General features: G+C 36.8%; 1 protein-coding gene across 4 annotated transcripts in view; it reads left to right on the plus strand.

The window, feature by feature from the left end:
* Nucleotides 1-22,890, plus strand: part of TEX9 (testis expressed 9) — a 202,807-nt gene that overhangs the window by 52,354 nt on the left and 127,563 nt on the right. For all 4 annotated transcript variants that reach the window (XM_087859191.1, XM_087859192.1, XM_087859193.1 and 1 more), the window contains exons 3-4: nucleotides 11,694-11,796; nucleotides 13,206-13,393. The gene's annotated coding sequence lies outside the window, so the exon portion shown is untranslated. The remainder of the gene's footprint in view (nucleotides 1-11,693; nucleotides 11,797-13,205; nucleotides 13,394-22,890) is intronic.

Raw genomic sequence — 22,890 nt, forward strand, 5'->3', positions numbered from 1 at the left:
GACGGACGAATCACTGAGATCTACCTCTGAAACTAATAATACACTATATGTTAATTAATTGAATTTAAATTTTAAAAATCACTATAATTAATACTGAATATCTTACAATTTAATATGTCACCTCAGTAAAGCTGAGATTTTTTTTTTAAATGAATTTAAAAAGGACAAAATCTTGCCATTTGTAATGACATAGGTGGAGGTAGAGGGTATTTATGCTAAGCAAAATCAGTCTGTTAGAGAAGGTGAGTTCACTAATATATGGCATTTAAGAAACAAAGCAGATGAAAACAGGAAGAAAAAACAGAGAGGGCAAACCATAAAACAGACCCTTAGCTATAGAGAACGCACTGCGGGTTACTGGTGGGAGGTGGGCAGGCAGATGGGTTAAATGAGTGATGGCTTTAAGGAGCGTGCATGTTGTGATGAGCACTGGGCATTGTAAGTGATGAATCACTAAATCCTACACCTGAAACTATTATTACACTGTATGTTTACTAACTGGTATTTAAATAAAAACATGGAAGAAAAAACTAAATATTTAAAATTTTTTTTAATTAAAAAAAAAAGAAAAGAAAGGGGAAAAAAATCCTTGGTATTGACCTTGGTAATGATTTTTTGGATTTGACACCAAAAGCATAGGCAACAAAATAAAAAACAAATAGGATTACATCAAACTAAAAATCATCTGCACAGCAAAAAAAAAAAAAAGAACAATCAATGAAATGGAAAGGCAACCTACAGAATGGGAGAAAATATTTGCAAACATAAGTATTTCCAAAATATATAAGGAGCCCATATAACTCAATAGTAAAAATCCAGTTAATCGAATTTAAAAATGGCCAAAGGACCTGAATAGACATACAAATGAACCACAGGTACAATAAAAGGTTCTCAACGTCAGTAGCCAATAGGGAAATGCAAATCAAAGCTACAATAAGATATGCCTTCATACCTGTTAATATGGCTACTATGAAAAAGGCAATAAGAGGTGTGGGCAAGGATGTGGGAGAAAGGGAACCTCTGTGCACTGTTGGTAGGAATGTAAATTGGTACAGCCATTATGGAAAATAATATGGAGATTCCTCAAAAAATTAAAAAAAGAAGTACCATAAAATTTATTAATCTAACTTTAGGGTGTATATCCAAAGGAAATGAAATTACTGTCTCACAGATACCTTCACTCCCATGTTCAGCAGAGCATTATTCATAATAGCGAAAACATGGAAACAACCCACGTGTGTATCAATGGGTAAATGGATAAAGAATATGTGATAAATGACAGATAAATGTAGATGGATATGTGTTTTTATATTACTATTATTCAGCCATAAAAAAGTAGGAAATCCTGTCATTTGCAACAATATGGGCATTATGTTAAGTGAAATAAGTCAGAGAATGACAAATGCTGTATGCTGTCACTTAAATGTGGAATCCAAAAATGTGAACTCATAGAAACAGAGCAGATTGGTGGTTACCAGGGGCTGAAGGATGGGGAGAAAGGGAAATGTTAGTCTGAAAAGTCTTTAAATTATAAGATGAATAAGTTTTGGGAATCTAATATACAGCATGGTGACTACAGTTCAAAATACTGTGTTGCTATAAACACCTACACATACACACACACACACAATTTTGGGTTGTATATTTAGAAGTTGCAAAGAGGGTAGATCTTAAATGTTCTCACCACACACACACACACACACACACACACACACACACACCCCGAAAGGCAACTGTGTGAAGCGATGGATGTGTTAACTAAAAAAAAATTTTTTTTTAACATTAATAATAGCAGAAACCAGGTGGGGAGAGAGAAGATTGAGGGCTTATATGGGAAGTCTCTGTACTTTCTACCCTCGTTTTCTGTAAACCTAAAACTGCTAAAAAGAAAAATAAAATCTATTCACTAAAAAAATTCTCTATATAATTTCAATCATGTAAGAGTCATTGAGACTTGCTTTATATCCCAATTTTTTTACAGCCCAATATTTTAAAATGTTTCATGTGTGCTTCATGCAAAGTGTATTTTATAGTAATTTCTTAGATCAACTTTATTAATTTTATTCCAAACATCTATGTCTTTATTTTTGTCTGCTTATTATATAAATTGTTGAGAGAGGTCCATTAGAAATGTCTCAGTATGTGAATTTGGAAAAAAATCGGTTTAAACATTTTGAAACTATATTATTAGGATTATACAAATTGAAATACTTATATCTTCCTGTCCAGCTACACCTTTTCATTATGAAATTACCTTTAAATCTCATAATGCTTTCTGTATTTGCATTTATTTGTGTGATATTAATATAAGCAACAGCTACACTAGCTTTTTAGGAGGGTTTGCAATGCTATCTCTTTTCCCACACTTTTATTTAAATCTTAATGTTTTAGATGTATTTCTTGTAAACATCATATAGTTATATTGTGTTATTTTACCCAGCATGAATCTATGTCAATTCCTGATATATTTGGTTATAAATCTATCATCTCATCCTGTGATTTCTACTTGTCTTACCTTTTCTTTTTCTCTCCTTTCTTGACTTCTTTAAACTGCTTTATCTTTTCATATTATGCCTTTTCTGGAGTGGAAATTACACATTAGGCTTCTCTTCTTTTAATGGTGACACTAGAAACTTAAAAATTTATACCTAACTTATCGAAGTGTAGTCAATACCTTTACTCTCCTCCAGCACGAGACCAGTTTCTTGGAACACATTAGCTTCATTTTCCCATCTCCACTTGTATGCTTTTTAAAATTCCACATTATAATATTCTTTTCTCTCATAAGATATTGTCTCTCTTTTTTTAAGTCATTTTTCATTTAGATTTACCCATGCATGTTTTTTATTCCTTCTTTGTCTCAGACCTTCCATTTGAGATTACTTTCCTCTTGCCTGAAGTATGACCTGAAATATGTCAGTCTTGAAAATGTTTTCTCTTGATACATGGAATTCTAAGTTGGCAATTATTTCTTTAATTATTAATTATTTAATTAAGACAGTTCAAGATATTCTGTCTTCTGGCTTCCATTGAACTATTGAAAAATAAGTCATAAGTACAAAAGTTACTCAGTTTGTTCTCTATAGTTAAGAATCTGTTTCCTGATTTACCTCTGTCTTTTTCCCCCTATGATCATTTGTTTTGTAAATTTCACATATGAATAAACTCATAGTATTTGCTTTTCTCTGACCGACTTATTTCACTTAGTATAATACTCTCTAGCTCCATCCACATTGTTGGAAATAGCAAGATTTCATTTTTTATGGCTGAGTGATACTGTATTGTGTGTATAGGTATATATCACATCTTTATCCATTCATCAGTTGATGGACATTTGGCTGTTTCCATAATTTGGCTATTGTAGATAGAACTACTGTCAACATAGGGGCACATGTATCTCTTCAAATTAGTATTTTTGTATTCTTTAGGTAAATACCTAGTAATGTGATTGCTGGGTCATAGGGTAGCTCTATTTTTCAGTTTTTTGAGGAACCTCCATACTGTTTTCCAGAGTAGCTGTACCAGTTTGCATTCCCACCAACAGTGCAAGAGGGTTCCCCTTTCTCCACATCCTCACCAACACCTGTTGTTTCTTGTGTTGTTGATTTTAGCCATTCTGATGAGTGTCCCCACCTCCTACTTGGGTTTTGACATCTGTCCCCACCATGCTACAAGTTCACCAAAACCAAATTCAAGTTTTTCAGGAATGACAAAAACCCTCAGACCGAAAGTGGCTTTGGTGTTGTGACTTCTCCCTCTGGGTTTCAGCTTTCCTTTGGATTCTGGCCTGGCAGTTCCTTTTGATCTTTTCAGTTCTTCGTTGCTCTTAACTTTAAAATATGCATTTTATTCAGAATTTTTGGTGTTTTTAGTAAGCGCATTAGTTCAAATACTTACCTGCCATGCCACAAAATTTAAGTCCCCAAACAAATTCTTTATAGTGAACACATATTAGTTTTGCAATTAAAAAAAGATATGGGCAGAAATCTCAAGTTATTTGAAGAGCAAGATAAGTCATGATTATTACCTCCCAAAGATGAAAATAGTGATAATTATTTTCTGTGACTTCAGAAGAAAATGAATTCATCGTAGTCTGAAACTGTTTGACACATTTAATGACAGAAATGTGGTTTAAAGTGCAAGATAATATTACATTGTATGTACATACCACATCTTCTTTATCCGTTTATCTATTTATGGACACAGGTTTCTTTCATATCATGGCTGTTGTAAATAATGCTACAATCAACGTAGGGATACATATATTTTTTTGAATTAGTGTTTTTGTTTTCTTTGGGTAAACACCCAATAGTGGAATTATTGGATCATATGGTGTTTCAGAGAGAAGTTCCTCTAGGATTCTGGTTGGCCTACCCTACTGGGGAAAACTTAGAAGAGGAATGTTAATGAGATGAACTAAAGCTTCCATCATTGCAGCTTCTCCAAATGTCTCTCATCCTCAACTGGTACCTCTGCTGTTTTTGGACATAACTCCCGTGTGAGAAAGAGACACTATTCTTCAGGATACTGTATTCATCTTAAAGCGATATCCAACAATCCCCCAAAATGTTTGGATGGTCCCCTTTTCCCAGTATGTATGTATCTGCATAAATGTCCGGAGGTCCCAATGATTTAAACAATATATTTGTTCTGCTGTTGTGTAGTTAGCTCTTCTTTCTGAGAAACTGGCATCCCCTGGGTTCTGTCCCCACCCCACCCCCATCAAAAAAAAGTATTCAATTCTGAAAATTGGGTAAACAATAGTGAAGTTTTACTGGAAAAACTACCCTCAGCCTCCTATTTAACCATCCTTGATTTCTTCTAAGGGCACAAGTTAGTAATACAATTAATTTTGTCCTTCTGTTTTGGTCCTCAGGATGCAGTTTTCCACTAACCATGTCCATAACTCTCTGTGGATCAGTCCCCTTGACTACCAGTCTGAACTTGCCACTCATTACAATAATTGCATCTACCTAGCATCTAATTAAGTGGTACCATGTGGTCTCTATCTTTTTGGGGTCTTACCATCACTGTTATCCTAAGTGAGCCTGGTACTGTTAACTATCTCTTTTGTTGTCAGACCTGGCATACAAAAGAGAACTAACACTGAATTTTTTACTGATTGTCTTCCTTCAACCAGCACGCCCCTATGGTCTTGCTAAATTGTGTATCCTTTAGGTCTTTGCATGGAACATAATCATTTAGAGGGATATTTTTGTGATACAGTATATCTAATCCAGCATGCTCATTTTCTTGTGCCTTTCAATTTCCTTTTCCATCTGTCACAGGAATTCTGGCATTTTGACCTCCCTTATTGTGGGCCACCATTTTTTTTTAATGCTGTTAGGTATTACTCAGTTGGTGAGTTCACAGAGATCACAGAGAGTTCACAGAGATCCCCTCCCTTGGGATCATTGTTATAGGTGTTAAATCTAGTATCACAAGGCTTAATAAAAAACACTTTTTCAATCTTTTGTTCTAATCCCCTTGATCAAGTACTCAAGAATACAGCCTCAGGCATTCTTCCAGCTCTTTCCAGCACATGCCATCTGGGTCCTGCATCTTCTTTCTGTCCTCTTTCATGTCCCAACATGTCCCCAGCTGGGTTATGCTATGACCCCTATCAAAATCTTTCCCCAACTACCTACCGCACAGATTCTGAGATGGGCACATATTGTCTTGCAGGGAGTAGAAACCTGCGTTTTATTAAAGCAAGTGGAAGTGGTAGCTCTGAATAGGGAGGGTTGGGCTACTTATGCAGGCTCATAACTCAGGGACATCTAAGAGTCAAGATTTTCAAGGATATCAACCCAAATATTCCCATTCCAAGTGTTGAGGTCCAATTCTTTCTCAGAGTGTAGAACTTAGTATAGCAGACCTGTCTTGTTTGAAAGTTGAACTTTTTGGAAAGTACCTATTCTGACAATTAAATTCTGGGCCTGATCCTAAGTTTTCTCTGCCTTCTTGCTACAGAGAGCCATTTTGTATGTTGCTAAGGGTCCTCCTGGTTTTCCACTTGACTTTCAATTGCCTATTAATTGCTCTCAGACTTTTACCTTTTTCTAGAACATCAGTCCAGCTTGGCATTAGCTACAGAATTCCATTGTCTTTGTAGTTAATAGTATCCATATTTTTCAAATGTCTGATACATCAAACCAGCTAGAGTATATCTTTCTACTACTATGCCGTTCCAGCTCACTACTAGTGGAAATTTGAACAATTACATGGCTCCCTGAAGCCAGAGGCTGTTGTTGCTTCATTTACCATCAGCGATGGCATCCTCTTTACCGAGCAGGTAGTGAATGAACTAGCTCCAAATCCCCCTCTTACCTGTTTTCTTAGACTACGCCTGGCACCAATTCTTGCAGGTTGGATTTTCTAGGAAGTACAATGGATTGGAGTTTAGGGTTCAGGATGTTTATTAGGAAATGCCATTGGTATCAATACCTGTGTAAGAAAGGAGAAAGAAGCAGGTTAGCAGATGGAGAAGTTGAGCTGTGATGCAGGCCCAGATGACAGCTTTGATGAAACCCATGGAGAAGCTTGGCCCATCAGAGTTTTCCTGCTTTGGACCCAAATGGCATGCACTTTATACCCCCCTGATAATGAGTCATTCTAACCTAATGTTAGAAACAGCAATTGTTGGTGAGGATGTAGAGAAAAAGGAACCCTCATGCACTGTTGGTGAGAATGTAAACTAGTATAGGCACTGTGGAAAACAGTGTGGACATTCCTCAAAAATTAAAAATAGAAATGCCATGTAATCCAATAATTCCACTATTGGGTATTTACCCAGAAAAAATGAAAACACTAATTTGAAAAGATATATTCACCCCTGTGTTTATTGCAGCATTATTTATAATAGCCAAGACATTGAAGTAACCTAAGTGTCCATCCATAGACAAAAGGATAAGAAAAATATGGTATATACAATGGAATATTACACAGTCATAAAAAGGATGCAACGGTGCCATTTGAGACAACATGAATGACCTAGAGGGTATTATGCTAAGGGAAATAAGTTAGACTGAGAAAGGCAAATACCATATAATTCCACTCATAATGGAATCTTAAAAAGTGAATAAACAAAAAGCAGAATCAGATCTATAAATACAGAGAACAAACTGATGTTTGATGGAGGGGAGGGAGTGAGGGATGGACAAAATGGGTAAATGGGGGATCCGGGCCTCCAGTTAGGAATGAATAAGTCACAGGAGTAAAAAGCAGAGCATAAGAAATATAGTCAATGGTGCTGTAATTGCAATATAATGGGACAGATGGTAGCTATACTTGGGGTAAACGGAGCATAATGTATAAACCTGTCAAATCACTAAGTTGTACCCCAGAAACTAACGTAACATTGTGTGTCAGTGATACCTTTAAAAAAAGGAAGAAAACCTAATTTTGACCCCATAACCTTCCTGCCATATAAAGAAGTGACTGCCACATAGTTTCTTCTTAAATAAGCTCCCTAATTAATTTTCTTTTTTCAATTAATGGTGGCATCAGTATCCTAATCAACCATACTTTAAATGATAATATTATGGCTTCCTTCTCTCTAACATTCCCAAACAATTAGCAAGCCCTGTGTTTTTTTGTTTTTTGTTTTGTGTGTGTGTTGTGTGGTAAAATACATGTAACATAAAATTTACCATTTTAACCATTTAAAATATATTTAAAAATATTTAATAATTTAAATTAAATTTAATTTAAATAAATTTTAAAATATTTAAAAATACTCAGTGGCATTCACAATGGTATGTAACCATTATTACTATCTAGTTTCAGAACATTTTCATCATCATGAAAAGAAACCCTGTACTCATTAAATAGTCAGTCCCCATCATCTCCTTTCCCCAGTCCTTGGCAACTATTAATTTTTTCTCTATGGGTTTGCCTATATTGGATATTTCAAATAAACGGAATCACACAATGATGGTACTTTTGTGTGTGGCTTATTTTATAATGCCTATAAGGTTTACCCATGTTGTGGCATGTATCATTACATCATTTCTTTTATTTGACACATAATATTCCATCATATGAAATATGATAAATAAATAAAATCACATTTTATTTATTCTTTCATTATTTGAAGAGTTGGTTACATTTTTTGGTGGTTAGTAATAGTGCTACTATGAACATGCATGTACAAGTTTTTTTTTTTTTTGAATACCCATTTTCAATTTTTTTGAGAATATATTCCTATTCTAGGAATTGTTGGGTCATATGGTATTTCTATATTTAACTGTTTTAGAAACAACCAAACAAGCCCCATGTTTTGAAATGGGTTTCCCATGTATCCATTATTTCCATTTTTGCTGCCATCAATGAGGGTTTATTCTTTTATGCTTGAATTACTTCAAAATTACTTTACTGGTATTAGTTCTCCTAATAGTTCTACTTAATGCCATCACACATCTTCCTAAATAAAATTTTGATAACATCAATTCACTTCCTAAACCCCATCTAGAACTTCTGCTTAGAATAATATCCTAATTCTTAGGGTACTAATTCTTAGCCTGGCATGTAAAGCCTCCACATTCCAGATTTAAGTCTCACATCTCATTCTCCAAACCCTCCAGATAAACTAGTTCACTTGTCCTCTGAGTACATCTTGAGCTTTTCCAGTTCTTCTTGTTTTCTTGAAATCCATTTCCTCATTCCATCTCATGCATGGATAGGTTGCAACCTATCCATGATTTAATTACAAAGCCATTTCTCTTTCCAGTTTGTCCCACCTCTGAACTTCCAAAGCTTGTGGATCAGGTTGGAATTTTATTTTGTCTCTTTGATTAGAGAGTGTTGCAAACTCCTGGAACAAAGAATCTATTTTTTAGAAAATATTATGCAATTTTAAAGAAGACAAGATTTCTGGGGGGGAAATGATGTTATGTAAAAACTGTAAAGAAAACAACAAAATCAAATTAATGATAGTGGTTAAAATAACTTGAGTTTGGACCTTTTTGTTGAATCTAGTGAAGAGAAAAATTTCTAAAGATACATGCCAGCCCTGAGGAAAAATTCTTCTTTGAGAAGGTAGATAATGCAGTAATGGGAAATACAACTACGAATTTAAATCTCACTAAAAAAGAGCTGAAGATAATCTGAGATTGGAATCTCTGAAGAGAAGACTATGTCCTTTCTGGTTCCTCTGGCTTTGGACCTGAAAAATGGGATTGTCAAAGTCAGAAATTTATTTTACTTTGAATACAGAAAAATGAATTATGGGACTAGGGCTAGAATATTTGTAGAGGAATATGGTTTAAAATATGAGATTCTTATAAATATGAAATTATCAATATTCAATTATTAATTATTTCATTGGGAAAATGAGGTAACTGGCGCATAAGGAAATAAAATTAGCTCTATAAGGAACTTTGTGATAAACTCAGATTTTGAAATGATCTTTAAAAAATTGACTGGCACATAATTAAAATACAAACAGCATAATATGCCATGAATCTTTAAAACTGGAAGGCTGAAGTTTCAATGGATAAGAAATGCAAAAAATAAGAAAAGTGCCCCCTCTACTTCTTTTTTTAATTGAAGTGTAGTTGACACACAATGTTACATTCTTTTTAGGTATATTCTACTTGCTTTTAAGATGTTTAGATTGTTGGATTAAAATAAGTGAAAAGGCACACTTTAGCTGTTTTAGGCAAGATAAACAATGTTTACTAAAGGAGGCAGGACTGTAACTCCTATTTTCCTTCCATTTTATCCAGCAAGTAGCGTTCAAAGGTAAAAGTAACTTTAAAGTGGAAAGAGAATAAAAGCCTCTGATAAGTGAGGAACTGGTCTTAATGCACTTAGACACTTTAGATAAATTAGAATTCTTCATTTATTTAGATTGTAATGTATATTAGGACACTTTTCTTAAATACATATGTGAAAGATCTTCTGGGTCAGAGATGTTGCAATCGAGGCAGAAGAAGAGTCTACTGTTGACCTCGGCCATGACCATAGAATATGGTATGGAACTAAAGGGCCAAAATGTTTGGTTTTGCTTGGGATAGTTGAGAGGAGCATTTATACTCCATTGAGGAGAAGACCTTTTGGTTTCTTTGCTTACATGAAATAATGTCCACCTTTAAAAGAGCAAAGATTCACTTTTACTGTGGTGGTTCTGGCTGGGTATGGGTGTGTCTTTCTTCTTCACAGAGTCTACTCTTACTTTACTCTTTGAGGGTTCACAGACTATTTGATTTACTAATATGAGATCCCACATAATATCTCCTTAGAACAAAGGACCCACCTTATGGCAAAGGAGATGAGGCAACTTGCATGTGACTATGGAATCCACTGGTTCTACCTCATATAGCAGGACCCAGGAGCTATCATCCTGATAATACGGTGGAATGACTGGGGGTTTTGTTTGTTTGTTTTTGAGGGTAGTTAACACCCAATATTGCTTTAGTTTCAGGTGTACAACATAGTGATTTGACAAGTTCATACATTATGCTATGTTCACTACAAGTGTAGCTACCATCTATTGCCATACAATGCTATTACAATACCATTAACTCTATTTCTATACCTTTCATCCCTATGACTTAGTCATTCCATAACTGGAAGCCTGTATCTCCCACTCCCCTTCACCTGTTTTGTCCATCACCTCATCTCCCTCCCCTCTGGCAACCATCAGTTTGTTCTCTGTATTTAGGGGTCCAACTCTGCTTTTTGTTTATTAATTTTTTTTAGATTTCACGTGTGAGTGAAATGATGTGGTATTTACCTTTCTCAGTCTGACTTATTTCACTTAGCATAATACCCTCCAGTTCCATCCATGTTTTCTCAAATGGCATTATCTCATCCTTTTTATGACTTGTAATATTCCATTTGAGATATATGTTATATATATATATGAAATATATATATGAAATATATATGAAATATATATATGAAATATATATGTGAAATATATATGAAATATATATGAAATATATATGAAATATATATATGAAATATATATGAAATATATATATGAAATATATATTTATCACATTTTCCTTATCCATTCATCTATCAGTGGAAACACATAAGTTGCTTCTATATTTTGGCTATTGTATATAATGTTGCAGTCAACATAAGGGTACATGTATCTTTTTGAATTAGTGTTTTCATTTTCAAAATAGGGGTGCATATATCTTTTCGAATTAGCATTTTCATTTTCTTTGACAATTCCCAACAGTGGAATTTTTGAGGAACCTTCATACTGTTTTCTGCAGTGGCTGTTTCAATTTATATTCCCATCCACATTGTATGAGGGTTCCTTTTTCTCCACATCCTCACCAACACTTGTTATTTCCTGTGTTTTTGATTTTAGCTATTCTGACAGGTATAAGGTGATATCTCATTGGGGTTTTGATTGCATTTCCCTAATGATTAGTAATGTTGAGAATTTTTTCATGTGTCTGTTGGCTATCTGTATGTCTTCTTTGGAAAAATGTCCATTCAGGTCCTCTGCCCATTTTTAAATTGGATTGTTTGGGGGTTTTTTGGTGTTGAGTGTTTGAGTTCTTTATATATTTTGGATATTAACGCCTTATTGGATATATCATTTGCAAATATTTTCTTCCATTCAGTAGATTACCTTTTTGTTTTATTGGTGGTTTTCTTTGCTGTGCAAAAACTTTTTATTTTGATGGAGTTCTAACGGTTGATTTTTGCTTTTGTTTCTCTTGCCTTAGGGGACATATCTAGAAAATATCACTACAGCCATGCCAGAGAAATTACCATCTGTGTTCTTTTCTAGGATTTCTATGATTTAGACCAATCAGGTCTCACATTGAGGTAGGTCTTAATCCATTTTGGGTTTATTTTTATGTATGATGTTGAAGTGGTCCAGTTTTATTCTTTTGCATGTAATTGTACAGTTTTCCCAGCACCATTTACTAAAGGGACTTTGTTTGCCCTAGTGTATTGTCTCCTTTGTTGTAGATTAAATTAATTTTATAATTGTGAGTTTATTTATGGGCTCTCTATTCTGTTCCATTGGGTTATGTGTTAATACTGTTTTTATTACTACAGCTTTGTAGCATATCTTGAAATCTGGAATTGTAATGCCTCTGGCTTTGTTGTTCTTTCTCAAGATTTCTTTGGCTATTTGGGGTCTTTTGTGGCTCTATACAAATTTTAGGAATATTTGTCCTAGTTCTGTGAAGAATGCTGTTAGTGTTTTGATAGGGATTTCATTGAATCTGTAGATTGCTTTGGATAATATGGACATTTTAAAAATATTAATTCTTCCAATTTTTGAGCATGGAATAGCTTTCTATTTGTTTGTGTCATTATCAATTGGAATGGCTTTTCAAAGCTTCTGCTGAGTGCTTGCTTCGAGATGACTCTCATGTGAGAAAGGGGCATTATTCTTCAGAATGGTGTATACATCTTAAAGTGATGAATGTTATATGCTGCTTTGTCCCTAGTAGTTAGAATACATAGGTTCAGGAACTGAGGTAAAGAAATAATAGTATCCCCACTCAACATCACTCCCACCGACCCACCTGGAGAATTTGTCTTCTTTTCCTTGCAGCTTTGGGATCTGTGTGTTGAGAGGTCTAAATTTCCATGGTAGTGGGGTCTTTGCATGAAGCAACATAGAGTACCTCTAAACTTAGAGCTATAGCTGTATTCTGGTGACTTTGCACTTCTTGTCCCTCTACAGCAGCTGGTAAGCAAAGAAAGTAATTACTACACTGACAGGGGTTAACTGACCTTCATCATTTGAACAGGTAGAACTGTTGATACATAAAGAAGTAGGAAGAAATTCAGGTGATGCACTGTGGCATCTCTTGGTATTCCCAGCCTGATTTGAACTATAAATAAGCAAAAATAGTAACCACAGCTTGAGAAGGGTCTTGGTGCTATTCCCATTGGGTGTCTGGGTTATTCTACCATGCACACCTAGACCATTGGAAATGCTTGTCAATGGAGAGAATAATTAAGAATGGAGCAATAGAAGAGGGACATTATGAGTATCTGGCCTTCTGATCACATATAGCAGCTGGGGGAGGAAATCTGTCCCATCGATCCTCCTTATGTAACTTTCCCCAGAAATTGTGATCAACCAGAATCCTAGAGAAGCTGTGACTGGATGTAGTGAACTCACTATGACAGACAAGCTGATCTGAGCAGTGGAAGGTGTGGACTATATATAATAAGTGCTATTGATGGCCCACCCATCCCATCCCCTTTTCCAGGTCAGTGCATCTGTCTTTGAGCTGCTGCTAGTGTAGCTGATTGATACTGGCTGCACCCAATTTTGGAGAACTGCCTTGGACCACTAGTTGCTGCATCCTCCAGAAATGCCTGGGAAATAATGCCCCACCACCTTGGTGGTCTACAGCCAATGGCTGACTGATATGAGGGTACAAAACACCTTCTCAAGGTATGTCAATTTTGAGGTACAGTCAGTCATGTTCAAGAGCTTCTGCTGGAATCTGGCTATGACTAGACTTCAGCTGAAACTCTTTCTTTTGCTTAGTAACTTCCCCTCTACTATTGTGCTTCACTGACAACCTAATCACTTTCTCCTAAGAACACTCCTTCAGCAAATCACTTACGTAAGAATCTTGTCTCAAGCTCTGTTTCTGGAGATCCTAAGACAGTTACTTTTCTTCTATCTCCAAAAAGAAAACTCCTGGGAAAGACTTTTGATTTGCCTGGTATGTAGTGAAGAATTAATCTTACCCAAAGAGTGGTCTGCCTTTGCCCCCAAACTACCAGGAGGTGATTTCTAGGCCCCTGGAATGTCCTGCTGATAGAAGTATCTTTGCCTGAAGGCTTTGACCCATGCAGTACCAGTCTAAAAATGTGATTTATTATGCGGGTTTGGGCCACTTGGTATCAGTTTTACCTCCAGAAGGCCCTGTAGACTAGAGATATCAGCCTAATGCCCAAGCAAGGCTAGAGACTAAAGGTCAGCCACACAGGTGATATGTGATGGGGTCCCAATAAAAACTATATACACCAAAGATGGGGGCAAGCTTCCTTTGCTGGCCATGCATATCTTCACATGTTGTGGCTAGAAGAAGTTAACACTCTCCATGATTCCATGTTGAGAGGACAAGAAGCTCCTCAGACCCCTCCTGGATGCCGTTCTATGCATCTTTTCTCTTGGCTGATTTTAACCCCTTTAGTAATAGTCCATAACTGTGGATATAGCAGTTTTTAGTGCATTCTGAGTCCTTCTAGCAAATTATCAAAACTGAGGGTGTTTTGGGGAACCCCCACATTTGTGGTTGGCATCGTCAGTGAAGACAGTCTTGTGTGGACACTGCTTCTCCTAACTATATGGTTGGCTAAACTCTCAGACCTGGCTTGGGTCTCATCTCCACCTCTGGAGCTATCACTAAGGTCATGTATGTGGAGCACATTCCATTAGTACGTTTGATTGGAGATGTGAGAGATGGGATCTGGTCCGGTGGACTGACAAAAAGAAGGTGTTTAATTGTCACCAGCATTTTCTAGGACCTCAAATCTGCCCTGCCTTGATGAAAGTCTGCTACTCCATTCCAATTATTGTGAATGCTGCTGCTTCTCTTTTCTTCCCCTCCCTGCGTCAGGGTGACATTCCCCTCCTACACCTTCATTCTCCCCTCAGATTCTCAATATATGCTTTTTATGTGACACATCTGATATTATTTTGCTTGCAATCGGTGAAATCTTAGTATTGCAGCCTTCTTTATGTGATGCGCATATTTACATATTACAACTATACTATTTTTATTCCTAGAAATTGATTCTCTAATTAACATTGGATGTTAATTATAAATGTTCCTTTATAATGAAACTTCTTTGTGACTCAATGTAGCATGGCATCCATAGCATCTTCTTTATAATTATAAGAGTTTGTAGTAATTCTCTTTTAAATTTGTATTATCCTCGCTAACCATATTACCTCATTCCTTAGCTTTTCCTGTCATCAGGTATTAGTTCATATCAGTTGCTTGACAGTAGCTGGGAAGAGGCTCCACAGTAATGTTTGGGTGTGACCCAAAGTCCTGAAGGAAATATAAGGAATTTAAATACCAGCATATTTTTAACACAAGTTCCATTTCACTTAGGATTAGCATAGAAACTGGGGTAATGTATCTTATCTGTAGACCAACTGGGGGAGTAAAAAAGCAGGCACTAAGAAAACCAAGACAGAGACTGAGAAAAATAGACACTATAAACAATCCCCTAATATCTGAATGAGAAAGGACCGATTAGGATTACAACAGCACGGTAGTAAAGCTTGTATTTTATTTTCATTTTGCTATATATGTACATGTATACTAAAGTAAGCTTAACTGTACATTCGATTTTTTTTTTTTTTGCTTAAGTTAACCCGCAATCAAGTGTATGTATTTTATTCCATAATATAAACCTATTTCTTTTCAACTGCTTTACTGGAGCCAGACCCGGTTCAGCACGTTATAAGCTGAGTGGCTGGGGACCATTTACTGTACCTCTCTGACTCTTACTTTCCCTGTCTGTAAAATAGTGATAATAGTCTAACGACCTTGTAGGTTGTAGGTTGTTGAGAGAATTATAGAATGCTTGGCCCAACAGAGGAGTTCAGTAAATGTATCCATCACTATTAGATTTCATAACATTTTGGGTTTAAAAAAATTAACTCACCAAGTACCCTGAAGCAGGCACCACTCTTGTGTCCTAACTGGGTATACCAGTTAAGCAGCACCTTCTTTTGAATGTATCCAAGTTCCTTTTTGAATATTCTATTCTTTCTATATCATGAATAATTCCTTGAGAACTGGGCTTTTACTGGTTTTACCCTTTGCTTGTCCTGTTCTTTTAAGGCACTGGTGTCCTCACTCTAACATATAGCCTCATCACCTTCCTGACTGCCTTACAACAATTGATTGCTTTTATCTCAGTACCTAAGAGGCAATATTTTATCAGATTCACACCAGAGCCATGGGAGTGTGTGATTAGTCTTACTGCTTTGAGCCTGGGTTTTGTGTGCCTAGGGAGAACCCTGGCTTCTCACATGCCCCAAAACCACAGCCTCTCCTCATCCCTCTGTTTTATTCCAGGCCATTTGACTGGATTTCTGCCTCAGTTAACTCTTCAGAAAATGGGTAAATTATTAAAAGGACCTCTGCACAGAGTTGGACTCTGCTGGTGAAAAAGTATACTATTCTTACCTCTTTGGAGGGTAGTTTGATAGTATATATCTTAAGCTTTGAAACAGTGTCTTTTTACACAGCAAATCCATTTATAAGGCTTTACACTAAGGAAATAAGAATCTATACAAAATACAAGGATATCCAAAGAAATATTGCTTATAATGGGGACAAGTAAATAAAACACTCCAAAACCACAATCTTGTTATGTTTAAGTCATTAAAAATGTTGTCCAAGTATACATGTTGAAATAGAAAGATATTTCACAATACATTATTATATGAAAAGCAAAAAGAAAAAAAGAAAAAAGAATTCATGATCCCTCTTGGAACGGGAACACTGAACCAAATCCATGTGCATGGGGTCCTAACAGCCTGCTCTTGAGGGCCTGAATCCTGTGCTCCATAAACCCAAGGCTTTGTTAGACTTCTGCTCCTGAAATCCAAAACCACTGCCTCCCCGACTTCATTATTTTCTGCTCTCTATACCTTACCCACTGGAATAGACCAAATTTCAATGCCAGTTGGGTCACTGGTGAATTTGTCATTTGAACACTGGCTTGCTGCCCCATGACCCAACTCTATGACTGGCTCTGATTTTTCTCCTGTCCCATCCTGGATTCAGGCCCCAGTTATACCGTAGGGTCAAGCTTGTCCAAATGTCAGCACTGCTAAATGCACTCAGGTATTATCTTTTTAAAAGAATCACATAAATTGCATTTCATCTTACACCTTGTAGAACTACCTATTCTCTACTGTATTACATGTGTGCTTCTTTTAAAATCTTTTCGTTATCTAATTTTCTGACAGTCATTCTAGCTTGTTACTGAGTTTCAAATTCCATTTTGTTTAAGAGGCCTAGGAAAATTGCACACATTGCTCTAATTAGTATCAATTTGGTTGTCAAATTTTCAAGATGAAGCCATTGTGTTTCAGCATTATTTAAAGCTAGGGCATTAAAATTAGCTGGGGATTTTTCAAGAATCACTCATTATGACCCAATTTTAAGTTATTTTAAATGTAACATTGAAAAGGGTTATTAACAAATCTGTATTCTATCTCTTTGGGATACAATATCGGCTAAGTTATATTAAAGGCTAATTGCTAGCCAAAGGTATCACTTTTCACTGTGTAAAATATAATGTCAACTTAGTTGTCTGTATCAGGAGAAGCAGAGGTTGAGTAATCCAAAAGTAATTTATATTTGTCTTTTGGATGCTTTTGCCCTTAAATTTGAATATGGGTGAGTCCAATGTCTAGGGAATTCATGTCAAAATAATGAAGCTGTATTATAAAGATCTTAAATCAGGAAGCTGATGGGTTCAATTATTCTGCTTCCCCCCCCCCCCCCCAGGTTGAAAGAGGCAAGTAAAGCTGAGCTCCAGTCTTCTTTGGTAGATTAGAATATTGAACACAGATGTTAAATCACGGGTCTGGGAAGAATTCGGTAGCAGATTAGAAGATGCTGACATAGGGATTTTTAGATCTCTGCTGGGTTATGTGATTAGAGTTTTAAAAAAAAGAATTGGGGGAAACAAAAAAAGGAAGATAGATCATATTATAGAAAAAAAAAACATTTAGAGGAAACACTGCAGAAATTCTATAAAGAGAACAGAGAATGACATCTGGCCAAGTGTTATGCTGGCCTGAAATATACCCATCAAGTTCTGCATATTGCATGCCATGGGGTTTGAAGTAAGTCGAAGGAAAGGCAATAATAGGCTAATGAAGTAAAAACCAGTGTCTTTGAAAATTAGGGCATTCTGGGGCACCTGGGTGGCGCAGTCAGTTAAGTGTGCAACTCTTGGGTTTGACTTGGGTTCTGATCTAGGGGTCATGTCTTGGGATTTCTGTGATGTTGAGCCCTACATCAGGCTCAGTGCTACCTGCAGAGTCTGCTTGGGATTCTCTCCCTGTCCCTCTGCACCCCCTTCAAATAAATAAATCTTCAAAAAATAAAAAAAAAAAGAATGAATGAAAATTAGGGCATTTCTTGTCCTCTGGTATGTAAGAAATGCATATGAACATATTTAAAAACATCATTGAATCAATTTTTATCACGTGCATCTTTTATCTACTACCCAACAGCCACAAGCTTGAAAATTGACACCTCGAATTTGAAAATATATAGAATTTGACAGTAACACCAAATGTTTCTTCTAATGATGAGTACCTAACACTCTACCTAGCTAGCTTAGTTTTCCACAAAATTTCGAAATTGAAAGACAGCTTGCTTTGTTTATCTTCTCCAACTGGACTGTATATGCCTTAAGGCCAATTACTGTGTCATAGTTGTTTATATCCATCACAGGCTGTAAAGAAAGTACTTTATACGAAGTAGGTGCATATTTTTTGAATGAAGGCATGAATACAGAGTGTGTGAATATCTCTAGTTAGGTCTGGATGCCCCGAATGACAAGAACGCGGCAATCTGATCACTTCAGCCATTTTAACGCCCCACCAAATTGCCTCTACCATGTTGATTGTGTGCTCTGCAAGGTACAATTAGAGCTATTGTAATTTATTTCATTTATATTCTACCTTGTTTACAGAAAAATACTTAGATGGCACCAAAATTGCTCTGTTGACTATACCACCCTGGGTTTTTTTTTTAATTATTATTTTATTTCTTTTTAATCCTCACCATTTTCTTTTTAAAGATTTTTTTATTTTTTCATTTGAGAAAGAGAGAGAGAGCATGAGCAGGGGGGACGGTCGGGGGGAAGGAGCAGACTCCCCACTGAACAGGGAACCCGAGGTGGGGCTCGATTCCAGGACCTGAGGATCATGACCTGAGCCGAAGGCAGACGCTCAACTGCTGAGTCACCCAGGTGCCCCTAATCCTAACCATTTTCAATGTGCTGTGCCACATATGTCCAGTTTTTCTTTCATAGGGTCATGTTTTGGTAAAACTTGCTTTGCCTCTGCAGGCGTATTGATCTCACTTAACTATGTCATACCATCTTTGTTATAAAAATATAAGTCACAAGGCATAGTCCTTAACATTTCTAACTGTATTTTCTTTTTTAAAGATTTTATTTACTTGAGAGAAAGAGAAAGAGAGCACAAGCAGGGAGAGGGGCAGAGGGAGAAGCAGGCTCTTGAGCCTGACACTTGGCTCCCTCCCAGGACCCTGAGATCATGACCTGCGCCAAAGGCAGATGATTAACTGACCGAGCCACCCAGGCACCCCTCTAACTATATTTCAATAAAGGTAGTTGGTTTCCTGGCATGTAGCTAGCCAGGTCTTTAAAAGATGACTTCGTCTTTTTTTCCATTTCTTAACAATCATATAGATGATCTTTCAGAGAAGCTAATATTTAACTATAATAGCTAACATTCATTCATGCTCACTATCTTCCTGGCACTGTGCTTGGCTCCTTAACTGCCTTTGTCTTATTTATTTTTTATTTAAAAATTTAACTGTATGCACATATAATTTTGTATAAATTTGTAGGTATGCTGATCCCATACATGGTGGGAAGAGTGTGAGAGTAGAGGAGCTTCACCTTCAACTGAAGGCAAGAGAGAGGAACTTAGGAAACCACTTAAAGAGCTTATTACGTGTCTCCCGCAGTTTGGGGGGCACAGAAGGCTGGTGTCAGAATTATCCCTGAAAAATCTAAATGATGAGAGCTTAGAGGAAGTGGTCAATGGTTGTAGTTTGGGAAGCAGCTGCCCTTTTACAGTCTGTCACAGCGCCAACAGTTGTGATGTTTCCCATGGACCGGATCTAGGTAGATAACGTGGGGGGACAGTCAGCCTGGGGTGGTCTTAGTTCTGTCCAAGTGGAAGCCTCAGGAGCAGAAGGCCAAAAGTGGATACCTTGGGATACGGAAGAAATCACAAATGACCAGCTGGACTAGAAATGGGTTTGCGATACCCAGTAGCAGTAGTGGCAGTGCTGGTGGCAGGATTTGCAAAATCACCCCAACACCTTCTAGGAGAGGAAAAACCAAGTTTACACATCTGCCAAGTCTAAAACGAGCCCATAGCAGCCAGCATCAGTTAAGAGAGAATTTTTCTGCCCGCTTCCCTCTCCTTCCTCCTTGCACTCCAGTTTCAGCGAGCTGTAAAATAGTGGGAGTAGCCGCAGAAGAGTAATGGAAGAAAAGAGAAGTGATTCATACTCTCTTCCCTGACTTCTGGCTCCTCGGACTGCAGACTGCCCTGAGTGCTGCAGATCTGAGCCAGTTGTCGGGAGAAGAAGCCTAAAATATAAATGAAGTCCATAATTTTTTTAAAAAAGATTTTATTTATTTCGGGGGGGCAGGCAGAGGGAGAGAAAGTCTTAAGCAGACTCCCCACTGGGCACAGATTCCCACCACCCCTGGGCTCCATCTCTCCACCCTGAGATCACGACCTGAGCTGAAACCAAGAGTCGGTGGCTTAACTGCACCACCCAGGCACCCCTGAAGTCCATAATTTTGATTATTACATGGGAATGGAATTTTATTTGTTTTGGTCTGCTCCTATAGATTTTTTTATTTTGTTATTTTCTCAATTGAAACATAATTGACATAACATTATGCTAGTTTCTGGTATACAACATAATGATTCAATATATGTATACATTGTGAAATGATCACCACAGTAAGTCTAGTTAACATCTATCACCACACATAGTTACAGACTTTCTTTATCGTGGTGAGATCTACTTCTGTCAACAAGTTTTTTGCTATCAACAAGGAAAATAATCTCTAAGCAGTACCAAGTGGCTTTGTCACTTCCATACTTTTCCTTCAAACTCAACATCTGCCATAAAAGAAAAGTCACTTTTTGTCCTTTCCTTCTTTCTTTAATAGAATATACTTTGATAAGTTAGAAATCTAAATTGTATACTAGCTTTTAAATAATTTAGTATCCAGTTTTCTTTGATATGAATTTAGGCAGGAAATGTAGATTTGTAGTTTATTTTTATTTAAAGATCATAAACCATTTTATTATTTTTTTTGTCATACCTCTCTGGTCTTCCAAACTATCTATGTTGGGCCCATATTAAATCATCAGAAAAATAAGTTACTGCAATTTTTTTAGCCTGCCTCTTCCTCAAGTTATCTCATCTATTCTTCCTTTTGCTGCTCGACTTGGAAAAGGGGCCCACACCCAGTACTTTCACTTTTTCACTGCCCACTCACCGTAATTCTTCCAATTCTAGTACACCTCTCTAATGAGACTGTTTTCCAAAGGCCATTGTCCAGTCTTAAGACTCAAAGGCTCTTTCTTAGGTTTTATCTTTCTGGATCACATTTGTGACGGTGCTTAATACACAGTGCCTAGTAAACAATCAGTTCTGATTATATTTTAGTTCTGTTCCCACAAGGATTTGTCCAATGGTACTGATTAAATTAATAAATACATAGTATTCTTTATCTGCATAAAAGATTGCATCAAATGAAAACTTAAGCAGTCCAGTTGTATCTGGTTTACCTGTTGCTAATACAACACAATGAATTAGCACAGTCTTTTTCACTCATTTGGTAGGGGACCAAATATTTTAGAAATTCAACTCTCCTTTGTTGTTGTTCATTGCCATGCTTAGTAATATAATTATGTATCTAAAATATAAGATAAATAATTTCTGGGGATGTAATGTACATCTTGGTAACTATTTAACAATATGATTTATACTTTTGAAAGTTGCCAAGAGAGCGGTCTTAAAAGTTCTCATCACAAGAAAAAAAGGTTGTAACTATGTGAGGTGATAGATGTTAACTAAACTTACTGTGGTGATCATTTCACAATATATGCATATATCAAATCATCATGCTGTACACCTAAAAGGAATGGTTCTATGTCAATTACACCTAAATGAAATCAGAAAAGATATAGTTTCCTGGCAGGAAAATGACTAGATAAACTTGGGTATAAGCAGTGGAATCCCTGTCCTTGCTCTATGAGAAATCAAGCTAGCAGCCACATGAAACTTAGGGGAATATAAGAAGCTGTTCATTGAGGGGCGCCTGGGTGGCACAGTGGTTAAGCGTCTGCCTTCAGCTCAGGGCGTGATCCCAGAGTTGTGGGATCGAGCCCCATATCAGGCTCCTCCGCTATGAGCCTGCTTCTTCCTCTCCCACTCCCCCTGCTTGTGTTCCCTCTCTCGCTGGCTGTCTCTATCTCTGTCAAATAAATAAATAAAATCTTTAAAAAAAAAAAAAAGAAGCTGTTCGTTGAATTAAGTTGTCTCCAGATCACAAGCCACTGGTCTCTTGTCTCAATTTCTATTCTCGATCCTTTCCCCAGTTTATTGTCTGGAATGGTCTGGTGAGAGAATCTGCATCTGTTCCCCAATTTTGGGTGCCCCATTCTTTGCCAGCTCTTCTCCCCAACCCAACAACCTAGACAGCTGTTTCCAATTTCCTTCACTGGCAGCCCTCAGGCACTCCCACCTGATGCTGCAGAGGAGCTAAAAGTTGTTAAGCTCTGAGCAGGAAATAGCCTCAGCTCTGTTATCTGAATTTAGGCTGATGGGAATGAAACCCACCAATATTTATTTGGCATTTGCCTACTGTGTGCCAGACATTTGAATAATAACACCTTTATTGAGATATAAGTCACATGCCATAAAATTCAGACTTTTCCATTTTATTCTATTGTATTTTACTTTGGTTTTTGCTGTTTATTTATGACAAATATTCCACATCCGTGATCCTCTCCAGTCAGAAATTCTTTGAAACGATACCATCAGCTTTGGCCAGTAGGAGGATGGATGGAGTTGTCTGATTCACCCATCCTGCTAATGGCCCCACAGATAG

Source organism: Ursus americanus, chromosome 36, assembly GCF_024610735.1.
Source record: "Ursus americanus isolate L20-20 chromosome 36, mUrsAme1.1.p, whole genome shotgun sequence".
Lineage (NCBI taxonomy): Eukaryota > Metazoa > Chordata > Mammalia > Carnivora > Ursidae > Ursus > Ursus americanus.